At 38.0% G+C, this 13,920-nt stretch overlaps 1 long non-coding RNA gene and 1 other non-coding gene across 2 annotated transcripts; one reads left to right on the forward strand and one right to left on the reverse strand.

Annotated features, from left to right (window-relative positions):
* The first annotated feature begins 47 nt into the window (after nucleotides 1-47).
* On the forward strand, nucleotides 48-1,089 carry LOC101468690 (uncharacterized). The gene is made up of 3 exons (XR_013095646.1): nucleotides 48-103; nucleotides 433-575; nucleotides 671-1,089. It is a non-coding gene; the product is annotated as an uncharacterized LOC101468690 (transcript).
* Nucleotides 1,090-10,425: 9,336 nt separating this feature from the next.
* Nucleotides 10,426-11,587, reverse strand: LOC143415039 (uncharacterized). The gene is made up of 2 exons (XR_013095645.1): nucleotides 11,257-11,587; nucleotides 10,426-10,672 (listed from the first exon to the last, which is right to left on the reverse strand). It is a non-coding gene; the product is annotated as an uncharacterized LOC143415039 (long non-coding RNA).
* Between the last annotated feature and the right edge of the window lie 2,333 nt (nucleotides 11,588-13,920).

Here is a 13,920-nt window from a genome sequence, read left to right on the forward strand (position 1 = left end):
CATGAATCCATCCTGTTTGCTGAAATGTGTATATTATTGTCTTATCAGAAGATCATTGAAACACCAATCAGAGGCTGCAGAGAGGCCAGACAACGGAGCACAGGTGAGTGATGAGACTTCAGATATTCCAGTGAAAACATCCTAAAACATAATGTTCAGACTTCAGAGTCACCAATTAGCTCAACCCATCACACAGACTGATTACATCCATTGTATCAATGTTCACCCATATTATTCATCTCGTCCTTCCACATTCATGCTTTTCTGCATTAACTTGTTAGCAAAATCAAGACACCTTGAGGTAGTAACAGATATTTAACTGTAAGAGGGGAGGAAGGAAGAAAGTGTTATGATATTAACGGTTTTAGTTTATTAGTTCCGTATGCAAAAAGTCAAAAAGCCCTAAAAAATGTTCATCCATGTGTTTGACAGACGGATGAAATTCAATATGCTGCTGTACAATTTAGTACAAACCGGCCAGACTTTGCTAACTCCAACTCCAGCTCAGCTCAGCGTGACAGATACCAGGAAGAGAGTGTTACATACTCCACCATGAATGTCAGAAGTGCTAGAAGGTGAGCAGCTCTTCACACAGGATAACTGCACCTCAAGTTTATTGTTTTAATACTTTGCATACAATAGTAGTATCATTTTATTGTTTACTTCACAGATCAAAACACCAAGCTGCTGTGGAGGATGCCGCTGCACTGTACAGCACCGTTAACAAACATCCCAGAGTATGAACACAGCCTGGAGCTGCTGTGTGTTTCATCAGGCTCCTCTGTTTCTGGGGGTAATAAGTGACTTGCCATGAATATAAATCATCAACACAAACCTCCAAAAGGACCATAAAGTACAACCAGCATCTCTTAAATCTAATGTGAACAAACTTCTCATTTTATGTTTGTGTATTTTTATTTCTTCGTCATCACAGCTCATAACCGAGTACTTTGCTGTATGTATGATCAATTTTGAAATGTCTCTTTCTGTTGCTTTATCTCACCAGTAGTTAGTAGGAACAAAGATGTTATTTCCCACACTAACTGTATCACAGTTTAGGTTAACTGTTGTTTAAATATCTTGTTTAAAGTTCAAAGAGACAGATTAGTGATCTCTGGTGCCACCTTCTGACAAAAATACTTTGTGCTCAACAAAAAAGGTAAAGTTGTGGCTGTCTCAGTTTTTCCAGATAATAAAGAAATGGTAATTTATTTAATTGGTACTTTATTGCCCAACCTGTCCTGTATTTATAAAATTTCTGTTTACAGTAATGTTGGCAAAAAATTGCTTTTTTTATGAACCCATTGTAAAGGCTTTATTTTTTATGGTCAGGAATTTTTTCTATTATTTAATATTTTATATATTATTTAATAACTACTTAGTTGTAGTATGAATAGTAATGAAGTGGTATGTATCAATAGGGAAAAAAGAGGGCATGTCATGATGTGCATGAATAGTTGTTGCAGTTCATGTGGAAGCCAGAGGGGGGAGGTGTTATGCGAATAATAAAAGTTATGGCAGAAACCTGAGAACATGGGGTCACGTCTGCTCCATAAAGCCATATTGTAACATCAGTAAAGAGTGACTTGCACTTTTGGCCCATGTGTAATAAACCAAATGCTGGGGTTGTTGATTTTGCACTTTAGGGAAACACTCAAGCAAATGACCAACGACTCTCAGAATTGCTGCTTCCAACAGGTTTTACTGTCAGCAAGGACTGAACCATGCAAATTCGTTGCCTCCTGAGTTACACAATCAGAGTTGGAATATCCCAGTGCATGTGTATTCAAAATGGACACTACATGGTCTTGTTTTTATTAGCCCTCAATGCAGCAGTGACCTGCTTTCAATAAGTTACAGGGTCGGTTTCCTTTTCATCAAGTCTTCTTACAAGTACGTCAGAATTATCTCCTCTCATGCAGACATACGTTGAGCAATGGTTTAACACAATTTTCCACAAACCATAAAGGGAAGCTGGATTTAAACTGAACATAGTCGTGTTGGATGCAAGTTAAGGAAATACAAGTATTAAGTGTGACTGTGGAGGACATCTCCATCAATGTTCACAATTACCAAAGTGAATGACTACAGGCATTTCTCTCAGTCACCTGATTGTTTGGTGCAGAGATGTCAAACCAACCAAAAGTAAGCACAAAGCCCTTCACACCAGCTTCTTTTTCTCTCCTCTTTGGATAGCTTCCCCAGAAGCATAGGCTCCTTGATGGAAATATTTTTGGCATTAGCAGCTGCTCTTTCAGAGGATGGAGGATGTGGTGGAGCTGTAGCTGTAGCATGAAGAAACCATGACACAATTTGTTGGTCTACCTGCAGAACAAGATCTACAGTCTCACCCAGAGTCTTGGGCGCCTCACGTAGTGCCATTTCATCTTGGATGTAATCGGCCAACCTCTCCATAAAAAATGACCGGGGCGCCGTATCTCCCCAGGTCAATTTTGTAGCAGGATCACAGAACTCTGAGATAAAGTGGCACATGGACTGATTACCCTGAATTACAACTATAATGAAGTAACTTTGACTCCACCTATACTTCCTGAAAAGGGGGATCAAAGCTTTTCTTTAACTCCTCCACAAACAAGGCTTAATTATTGCAGGCATGAAACCTGCCATCGTAAAGGGCTGTTGTCCACTCCTGGGCACGGCCAGACAAAATTAAGTCAACCCTGCTGGTAAACAGAAGCTGTTACTGAAAGCAACCACACAGACACTAGTGTACTTTTTACTTGCTAGGGGAGCGTTGGAGAGCAGTGTTGTCACTCGCCTGTCCAAGCAACTCGAACTCCTCTGCGTCCACCTCACTCTTTTATTGACAACAGAGGTTACACATAATTCAGTTAACCATGTGACAGTTTTATACGCCTGTCTGTGTGTTTGTGTTTCCAGCTATACATACATAGACATACGACCTTTCAATGAACTTAAACTGTGTGTATGAGGTATGCAGAAAAGCAGAAGTAAGCATCAGGAATTTGCAATGGGTCATGTCTCAAATGCACATTTAAAGGTATGAAGTCTTGCACTTGAACAGTTTGGTTTCTAAATCTATAATGGAAATTATAACGTCAAGGCTGGTTCTAACCTAAGAAAGTTCAATTGCAGAAATCAGTAAATGCATTTTTATTTTTTATAAGTCATATATATAAAGCATTCATATTAAATATTGTACTCTGAATTACAACTATAATTTATCTGCAGACAATACTGCTTGCCATAGCCATTACTGGGCTCTCCCGGGCGCCAGTGTGTATAGCGGAAATGGCTCCCATCATTCCACAACCAAACATTTTCCTAGAAGACAGGAGTTGATAGCATTATTTCAGGCAGGCCAAAAGATTTTGCCTAACCAAAGTCTTGTGAAACAGGAAAAAAAATGTAACGATTGAATAAAAGTACCCCAGATGCATCAGTTCCTCCAATCCAAGTAGTTTTGAAGCCATGAGGCTTCTGAATCAGAAGGTACTCGCTGCTGCTGTGCACAGATGCAAGGTGGACCCCCATGGACAAGCTGTTTCTCTTCACTTGCAAGAGACAGAGAGAGCAAATGTGTTTTAAGATATTTTTCTCAAGTACTGAAGGCAATACAATTAGAAGGAACTTACATCACCGTGAGCCCAACTCATGGCTCTTGGAATATAGACAAAGCAGCGACGATAGAACCAAGTCCAACCACGAGGATAACTAGAGGACATGTTGACCTGGTAACTACTTCCTGGGGAAAATAGTTTTATACGTGACTCCAGCTGATATTTATTCTACATTATTTTAGATAATGACAAATACAATGAAAGAAGAAAACAGGGCACTTTTACTCCTTCACAGTTATAAAGTGTAATTATATGTATGCAAGTGTAATTTTTTTCATAATTATTAATCATATAATTCTAGTTATTACAGTAATACCTAATCTGTTTATACCCCTATTTTGAATAAAGTTTAGAAAGTCCTTTTACAAACATTCAAAATCAAAATCATATTAACTTATGGTCGATAGAAAGTTTCCAAAGAGTCCAGCAACAGAACACCTTATAAAACTTTCTTGTAAAAGTTACGGTGTTAAAGAGAAACTCTGTTGAAGGAGAATAAAACGCATACAAAAATGTATTGCCACCCCTTGATGTCATCATTGTGACTGAAAATATTGTTGCTTTTATATATAAATTGGCAAATGAAAGTTCATCATGTTCAACTAATTCCCTGCTCTACATGGTGTTCTTCACCTTTTGGAGCCATCATCTAAACATAACCTTGACTTCCTCTGCTGCAATCTTTCACTGCAGTCTTTCAGGGTTCAAAACTTCCCTGGATGTCAGCCACGGCATGTACCTGGGCAGGAAGCTGAGGTTGTAGTGTAATTTGTACAGCATCACCTGTGATATGGCCAGAGGATATGGAAGCAAACCAAGTGGGCCCTCTGCTGCACATTGGAACAAAGTTGTTGCTCTGCTGAGTGGAGGAGGTCTCTGGTCCCGCAGTATACTGAAGGTCAAAGAGTTTGATTATCATACCTCAAGTGCATGTCTAACAAAATATCATAATAACGTTATCTACCAGAAGCATCTTGGCACAGTGATTTGAACTACTGCCTTATGTACCTGTGGGATAAAAAACGATCAAGAGCAAATCATAGGTTCTGATATGCTTTTCTTGGCAAACTGTATGGCGAAGAAAATAGATCTCCTTAGGAAAATAATTTTTTTTTCTACATAGCTCTGTCAGTTTTGGCCGGCGGTCATAGGTTCTTTCCAATAATATGACACGAGACTGGAATAAAATATATCCATGGACTGGCACTTTATTAAAGGAGGCACACTAACAACAACTTTTAAAACAAAATGTCTTCCTTTTATACTCTACCTATTCAGGTGAGCATCCGGACTAGCCCAAGTATAGGGGTTAACTAATCAAAATGAAAACATAACCCTCCACAGAAACAAACATACAATAACATTAAAGCACATAACAAACATGTACATATTTCCAACACGTACTATAAACAAACCAATAACATAAGCTTCAACCATTTCTATCTAAATTAAAACCCTCTTTAACCACACTCCCTAACTTGGCACACTGGTCTGCTCCAGGAGCTCTTAAGCAGGTGATTGAGCTGCTTTCACTCTTTTGCTCCAAATCCTGCAAGAAGCAACCAGGACAGGTGAGTACTTTTACAAATTCTCATTTTACACATATTTAGGTTACTGACAAATGATTAACTGTAAGCAGCTCTAACTTGGGCTCTTTTCTGACACAGGGAGGATGGCCAGTTTTGGTATGATTGTGTTACTGTGTAATCATGCTTATGCACATCTGGATAATGACACAAACTAGTGTGTGGCGCTTCACTTTTTAATAAACTAAAAGACAGAAATCAGATTATAGCATCTGTAGTGTTTATTTATATTATGTTACTTATCATTTGTGATATTTATTACTGTGTGCATAGCTACTTTAATAGGAGAGATGAAATGAAAAAATCTCTTCCTTGCTGGTTCCATCGAAGAAGAAATGCTCAAGTAACTATGTAGCACGTACATAATCCAATTCCACAACACAGTGTGATGGGAAATCAGCTGTGTTTTGCTGTCCATTTTATTTCGAATCTGGTGCGAACCAGTGAGCCAGGTCCTGAATCAGTCACGTGGTACGGACTGCCCGCGAGGCCTCGAACGTCACTGCATACGTAATCAAAGCAAGCCTCGATACGCGCTTCACAAAAACTCCCCCGAGATTACCTGACACACAGGATACATCACTACTCTTCATTTTTACAAGCTGTCAATTTAATTGTCAATACGTCAAGTGAACCTAATAAAGAATTCATAAGAACTAATGTGTGTTTTCTTTATACTATTTTAAATTCTCAATCCATCTATTAATTACTAACAGTGCCAACAAGGTAATGGTTTCCATTACAAGCTCCCTATCAATAGCCACAAAACTTTATTTACATTGACAATAAGTCACTGTGCTGTGTGGGAGGCTTGACTTTTGACTCTTACAAATTTGCCAAACTAACAAATATTACAACTAAGCATATTTTTTCTTTATGTAGGACCCTGCTAATGTTTAAGTAAAAGACATATTTTTAGCCACTGTACATCACCGCAGTGCATTGTAAATCAAACAATCAATATGTGACTGAAGTGCAGACTTTCAACTTTAACTAAAGGGGTTATCCATAAATTTTGCATGACCTACTTAACAATCAGGACCATTTTTATACACAGTTCACCATTTCCAATGGGACAGTTGACTGATAAGCATGGCCAGATGAGGCCTACTCCCTTATTCTTTCATGACAAATGAACTAGACATAATATCTGAAGTTGATTCAACTGTTACTTGTTACTTCAGTTTTATTGTTATTTCAATTAGAATAATATCATAAATACGAGAAATAAATTTCTCAGGCAATTTTAAGTCTTTGTCTTATAAATGAATTAATAAAACTATCAAGTAAAAAGGGGAACTGTTGTGTACATAAAAGCGATGATGAAATAAATTTTTCTTCCAAAACGGAAGTTACAAAACACCATATTGTCTAGACAGAAATTGTAGAACACCAGTTCCAAAGAAGTTTCAATGCGGAATAAAATATGAGTAAATAAATAAATAAGAAAATGAAATAACTCATTGATGTTTCAAACTGACAAGCCTAGATTTTATCCATAACTGAGCACAGAAAACATACAAACATGGGGCCAAAGCTGATTTAAAATGACAGGCAAAATTGCAAAATTACTGTTTTGTAGTCAGACAAATTCAAATTATTTTTGGAAAACGATGAAAGATGTCTAGGACATTATGTTTCAGTCCATCCAACGCCACTAGATTGCTCCGGGTCAAAGAGATCAGTGATGCCTTGAGTTGTACAGTACATCATGGTACCCCTTTTGTAACAGGTTCAACACGGACAGCCAAACAAACATTTGCACTCACATCCATCCCTATGGCCAATTTAAATTTATCCTAACACGGATGTCTTTGAACTGTGGAAAGAAGCCATGGTACCCAGAATGAGCATAGATAAAGAAAGAACATGCCAAATCCACACAGAAATGCTCCAGTTATATGTTGGATTCTTCCTGCTGTGAGGCAACAATGCTCACCACCAACACAATACTGTACTGTGCAGTTATAAACGCCATGCAATTCTGTTCTTAAAAATTAATTTAGATCAAAGTATTGATAAAAAATGTCTATTTCTTACTCAAAAATTCAGCCAATTAAATCATGACTTCCTTTTTTCAAAATGACTTGTGTCACTACTAAACCAGTCATTCTCTGATAACCCTCAAATGAATTACTTAGGAACCAAAATATGCAATTTCCTGTTTTTTTAAGCAGTTTCATCCAGTTTAATGAAATGGTTCCTGCTTCTCATTATCAGCGACATCAAAAATTGTTATTTCAAATTACACATTTATTTTTAACATCAGGGGTTTTTAGTTTTGTTCTTTCCCTATCCAATTGGACAGGTACGACCGTATGTTGATGTTGCATGGGATGGCCAAAATAAGTATCTGGACTAATGCAATGAAAAAAAAGAGAGAACAAAACATGCAACTCTTGAGAGAAAATATAGATGTCATGTTTTCCCTACGGAGAAAGGACATTTGGGAGATGGAGTCCAATGTCTCTGAAATCCAGGGGGGTTGCCTCTACTTCTTGAAGAACAAGTAAGACAGACTTTTACAAATGTATTGTATTTATTTAGTGATCTGGATTGACCCCAGCATTTTCTATAACAGAAACTGCTTCCCAAGGCCTTCCTGGAGGTCTTTCAAGCGGCTAACCCCTTTTATTCTGGGCTTTCTCCACAGGTCCCAGCCATTATAGACACCACAGCCAGCTCACCGGGGGCTGCACAGGCACCGGGGCAGAAGTGCCAAAAACAGAAGGTGCAGGGTCAAGTACCAAGGTCCCCATCACTAAATGTTATCTGTAGATGGGCCATCTTTGATTAACCCTTTGTTTTGCCTTATCACAACAGGTCATAACACGGTAAAAAGTTGCACATTAATCCTAATTATTAAATCTTAAAACAAGGAGTATGTATAAATACTCCAGTGTAGATTTTTAGTGTGTGTGTGTGTGTGTGTGTGTGTGTGCATGCATACATGATTATTTAATTCTTAAGGTGATTTTCCTTGTAATGTATTGTCTGTGAAGGTTCTCAGTCATCCAGGTCATCGTAATCTAAGGAGCTTGCAAAGAAAAGCGTCTGGACTTCTTTGAGTTGCTTGAAGACGTTTCACCTCTCATCCGAGAAGCTTCTTCAGTTCTAAGGTCAAATGGTGGAGAGTCCTAGATTTAAACCCAGTGGGAGTTTCCCCCCAAAGAGGGACAAAGGACCCACTGATGATCCTCTACCTAATCACATGAGCCAAGGTGTGAAAACAGGTGTGGGTCACAATCAGCCAGAGTTTCGGGTGAGCTCATTGTGAAACCTGGCCCCACCCTATCATGTGATTTCCTGGGGTCAGATGGCCCAGGATGTGAGTGGGCGTTAAGGCGTCTGGGGAGGGATCTCAAAACTGGATTATAGATGGCAGAGAGTTGGTGTTGTAAACAACCGCCTCTGTTCAAAGATGGTCGCTCACAGTGGACATAGATGGCTTCTTTCACTCCTCTTTCAAACCATCTGTCCTCTCTGTCCAAAATGTGAACATTGGCATCCTCGAAAGAGTGTCCTTTATCCTTAAGATGCAGATGGACAGCTGAGTCTTGTCCCGTGGAGGTGGCTCTTCTGTGTTGTGCCATGCGCTTGTGAAGTGGCTGTTTGGTCTCTCTGATGTAGAGGTCTGGGTTACCCTATCCTAACCCCCTAACCCTAACCCTAAGGTTAACTAAACTTGAAATATGCCCATTTCTATCAAGACCTAACCATTCTAATATAAACAGAGCTAGTGCTTCTATCTGAATACCTCCCCGATCGGAATATGGCTTTGGGGGGTGGGGTGGCTATTAGCAGCTAGCATCGCATCGACAGTAAAACATCTTTAGCTCAAAGCATTCAACACTTATAACACACTGTAAAGAACAACAAGAGAAGTAAAACAACACACCAGATTCTCAAAGCTCCCGATTGTTTTTCGTTCAAAGGTTTCTGAGCTGAATCAGCTAGTGAAATACATTATCTAACTTAACAGGTACCTAACAAAAGCATATGACTCACCGGGATTTTCCAACACAAATAACTTGACAGACATTATTCCCTTTGTGGTCAGAGTTCGGGGCCTAATAAAACAGTAACTTTTTAGCATTTATACGTAACACAATCTGGTCTCATTAACGGGGTTGCAGCATTGCATACCAAGATATTTTTTCCATGCGCTCCGACACACACTTGACCACCATCAGAGGGAAGATCTCACAGGAAGAGACAGGTAATGCTTCCTGCGCACTGGACGCAAGGTTGTCAGAACACAAGACTGCATTACAGCACTTGTGACAATAACAGGCTAAAGCCTTAGATAACAAAAAGGGATTTTGCAGCCCTGTATTTCACATGGGTTACACCAGGAAACTCACCGTGTCTGCGGGGATATATACAGTTAACGTGGCGGGGCTTGGGTGTGTCGCATTGCCAAGACAGGGCGCCGGTCTCGCTGGTTGCCAGAGGGAGCTTTGAGTGCTGCACCACAGGCCTAGCTCTGTTAACAACTTGTGTGTTTCCGTGTCTGAGAGGCAAACATTTTTCTGTCCTGCCACAGGAGCATGTTGTAAACGGTAATCATCCAATTCTGAGATGTCTAAACAGTTTGAAAAATATAAGATGGTTAATGTTATTGTGTACAATTAACTGTTAATCGGGAGAGCAAGAATGAAAAAACGTAACAATATCATTGAGAGAAAGGGGGATAGAACCCAGCTGGCTTAATTCAGAGTCTAAAAAAGATAAAGAAAAACAAAGAGCTTTCAAAAAGTAAGCACAAGTTTAACTAAGTACTCTGCTATGGTTTAACACATTTTCGCACACACACAGGCCCATAAACAGATGGCATTTTTGGCCATAAAAAAGTTAACTTATTTTTTGGCTTAAAATGAGAAAAATGCTCTTGATGATAAATAACTCTACACAGCAAATCCAGCATGTCCAAATTAACACTGTCGGATTTGATTTCAACACTATTAAAGTGTCTATATGGGTCCACACCAGAGAGTGTTAATTTAACTCTTTTTGGAGAGTTGGTACGTTAACTCTGATTTAGTGTTAAACACCAAATCTGTCTGGAGTTGATAATTTAACACTTGGTGTTAAGAGTTTATATATTAACTCTCAAAGAGTATTTTAGTTTAACTACGTAAGAGTTATCTTCTAATTCATTCTAAAAAGCGGGAATTTTACTGTTCTGAACTTCTAGAAATTTCTTTTGGAAATAAACATTTACTAAAAAGATGCAATGGTTTTTGAAAAACATTTATTCTGAACTGTGCACCACAATTTCAAAACATTTTCTGAAAGATGTAACAGTATACATGTTCTCACTTTCATTAGAATGTTGTTTATCAAAAGGTCTGACATGGTAAATGCAAATAACAGCATTCATCACTTATTTCTTCAATACAATATGCATGTCCTTCATTCATCCCTTTGTGGAACTTCAGTGCACTTCTGCTCTCCCCCATATTCCATCTTCACAAGCATATCCTGTGTGGAGATTGAATAAAAATTAGTTGACACTAATTAATGGCACAAATAATCCAGTAAACAATTGCAGCACAGTAAAAGAAAAAAAAGGAATCCTCTTTGAGCCATTACTTGTGTAAAGTATTTTCCCAAAAGACAAGGACACAGGCAACAGGTAATACTGAACTAAATGTAAAACCTCAACCTTTTTCATTTTTACCTAAACCGTGTGCACAAAACTCTGGAGGGATCTATGCTAACGTAGAACCCAGTCAGGACATCTGCTACTGCTGTTTGCTCGTTTTTTTTTTTATGGGCGATCGTTTTCAGGCTTCAAGTAGCACCATTATACCAACATTTCACATTCTAGACATTGTTTTAGGTGTATTTGACCAAAGGTTTGACTGAAAATTCACATGCAAGCTTTTTTCAAGGCTGTGGTATTTGCCCGCAGACAATACCTTTCAGCTAGCTAAAACAGAATATTATGCTATCACCGAGCAACATGGCTAATGCCTTTCACACAGCTTTGTCTCAACTCCAAAGAGCCACAGAAGTAAAAGCTAATAGAAATAATTGAAACAATCTTTGAAAAAATGACTTACCAAGCATGGCAAACAACTCAAATATGTAGAGCAAAATGTTCCGAAACGGCTTCACTTCAGCTTCGATTGGAGCCGTGCTGGGGGCGGAGTCTGTGAATTTACTCTGTTGGTGTCATAGCCCCTGTAGGAGTTCAGAGTTAAGAGGTCAAGAGTTAATGTTTCCATTTTAACACCTCCAGATTTGAAATAGAAACACTAATTTTTAACACTCGATTTTAACTACTATCATTTTACACCTCAGAGTTACATTAAAAGAATGTGACTCTGCTTAGAGTAAAATTAACTCTACTTTTGCAAGGAGACTATTAACACCAAAAAATTTAACACTTTTGAATTTGCTGTGTATATTTTTCATGATCATATTTTTCAGTTATTGAAAAATCTTTTTTGAAAAAGTTTTTCTTAGATATAGTGCAGTCTCTCATCGACCTGTACTGCTTGCCTGAAAGCATTAAACTGAAAAGCTGATGAGCTGGGTGGAAGAAGTGTCTTAATAACTGTAGATATATCTAATCAACAGTTATTTGTGATCCTAAATTTTGATTAAACTTTGATATTTAATGCCCTTTAACACAACAGCAAAGCAACGAAACTCATGGCTGCAGCAAGAAAACTGAACCTGACCGGAAGCCTGTGCAGAAACTTTAACGAGTTTGTATGAGAAGATCCGTGAGGCTGAGTTCAATGTTTTAAAAGCAAATTTCAAAAAAAAGAATTACACACGACAAGAAGAAAGTTAAACAGTAAAACATGAAGAAAAGAGGACAAAATGAACAGTAAATGCCTTTTACTTGGAGGGAAATTGCATAATTCGCATGATTAATTTTCAAGGTTGACTTTAATGTCTTTTCTTTTTTCTAAGATTTCCAAAATGCATCTGTGGAGGTGTCAATAATCCTTTAGAGGTTACAGAACCATGATTTTACAGCACATAATTGTCTGCCTTCTCTGATACCCAGAGGTGAGTTCATAGTTTTATTAACGTGTTGTCTTTGCACATCAGATTGCACACGCTGCCTCTTAACTACGTGCTAAACAGTTGTGGCTTTATGAGATCAGTAACTTCCTCCTAGAGAAGCAAACAACCAACCCACAAAGCACTTCACACAACAACCCCCATCAAGCATTTCTTTGTGTAGTATTTTGTATACTTTGTTCTACTGAACGCTCCTTTGATGTCGCCATTAGATGCATATTAATTTTTTTAGTGCGTAATTGTTAAGTGCTGTATGTTTTATTAAACAACCTTTTGTGTTTCCCCTGCTTAAACTATTACTAAGAAAAAAAAGTAAAAATGACATTTTGAAGAAATCGTTTGGTTTTTGTTGCCTGAACAGATCATGATTGTTGTCACATATTGTATTTTTGTCTTTAGAATGGAGACACTGTCTTGTTGTTCTCATGGAAACATCACAAAGTAGTTCAGATCAAGTTATCCTTTAGTGCCATGAAGTAGAGGAATTTTTCATTCACAGATAGCGACTAAGGTAAACATGTCTCTCTTTTTAAAATAGTGTTTTTTGTCATTAGATAAACATGAAATTGTCTATACTGATATCTGTGAAACCATCGCAAACATGTCCCTAAACTTCTTTTTTTCAATTATGAAGAATCAAAATAAGTCAATTCCAAATTTTCAGAAAAATACTTTAAAAAGTGGGATAAACTGAACCATTAAAGAAACAAAAGTGAATTCTCTCCTCTGTGAATTGTATACATTGTTTTATGTAATCACAAAGAACACAAAATGACAAGGTAACATGGTATTTTTTAACTAGGATTACTGAACATGCTGAAAAAGAGGTGATGCTCAAGAATCCAGATGTGTAAACACCACAAGGAACAGCTTTGATAAAAAAAACAACACACACACACACACACACACACACACACACACAAATCCAGAGTGGCGAGAACTTCAGATCAAGTAAGATCAGGAAGTGGAGCTTCTGAAATATCTGGAGGAAGCAGGAGAGCAGCTGAAGAAGCTACACATTTCAATGACAGGAAAACAGGCTTTGAGAAAGAGTTTATATGAATACAGTGACTGTCATTGTCAATATCCCTGAACAAAGCACCTGTGCTTAAACAGTCTTCAGTGTGGCTTTAGTCTCTCAGTCTGGACTTCTGCATGCATTTATGAATGGCAATAACTCAAACAAGCCCTGAGTTCATCTGTGCAAATTAGTTGTTACATTTCTTACTTTGTTAGAGGGCTTCTAGCATCTGTAGTGTCCATGACTGTTCCACAACTTTAAATGTGTATTTATTATTGAACCAATGATGAAAAAGGCCCTTTGACCTCCATGGAGTACGTATTAAAGGAATCTTTACCCAACTTAAACCACATAAATTGTAGTTGTGAATGTTCACTATAATAGATGGGAAAGTTTCAGATAATGGGATCATGTAAACTTTGTAAGCCGAACGCTTCATAATGCTCTAGACATTCACATTTATTCGGTTATATCTTCAATATTTTCATCTGAGACACGCAGTTCTGACCATGAGCACAAAAGGTCCCCTTACAATTCAAATCTTCTTTCTATGAGGGAAACCAATCAGATGAAAGTTATAGGGAGAGAAGCCAAGAAAAGACAGAAGATGAACTGAAGTGTCAAACTGAGGCTAAAATCAAAGTATTTTGAACTCTGAACCATCCAA

Source organism: Maylandia zebra, linkage group LG3 (genome assembly GCF_041146795.1).
Source record: "Maylandia zebra isolate NMK-2024a linkage group LG3, Mzebra_GT3a, whole genome shotgun sequence".
Lineage (NCBI taxonomy): Eukaryota > Metazoa > Chordata > Actinopteri > Cichliformes > Cichlidae > Maylandia > Maylandia zebra.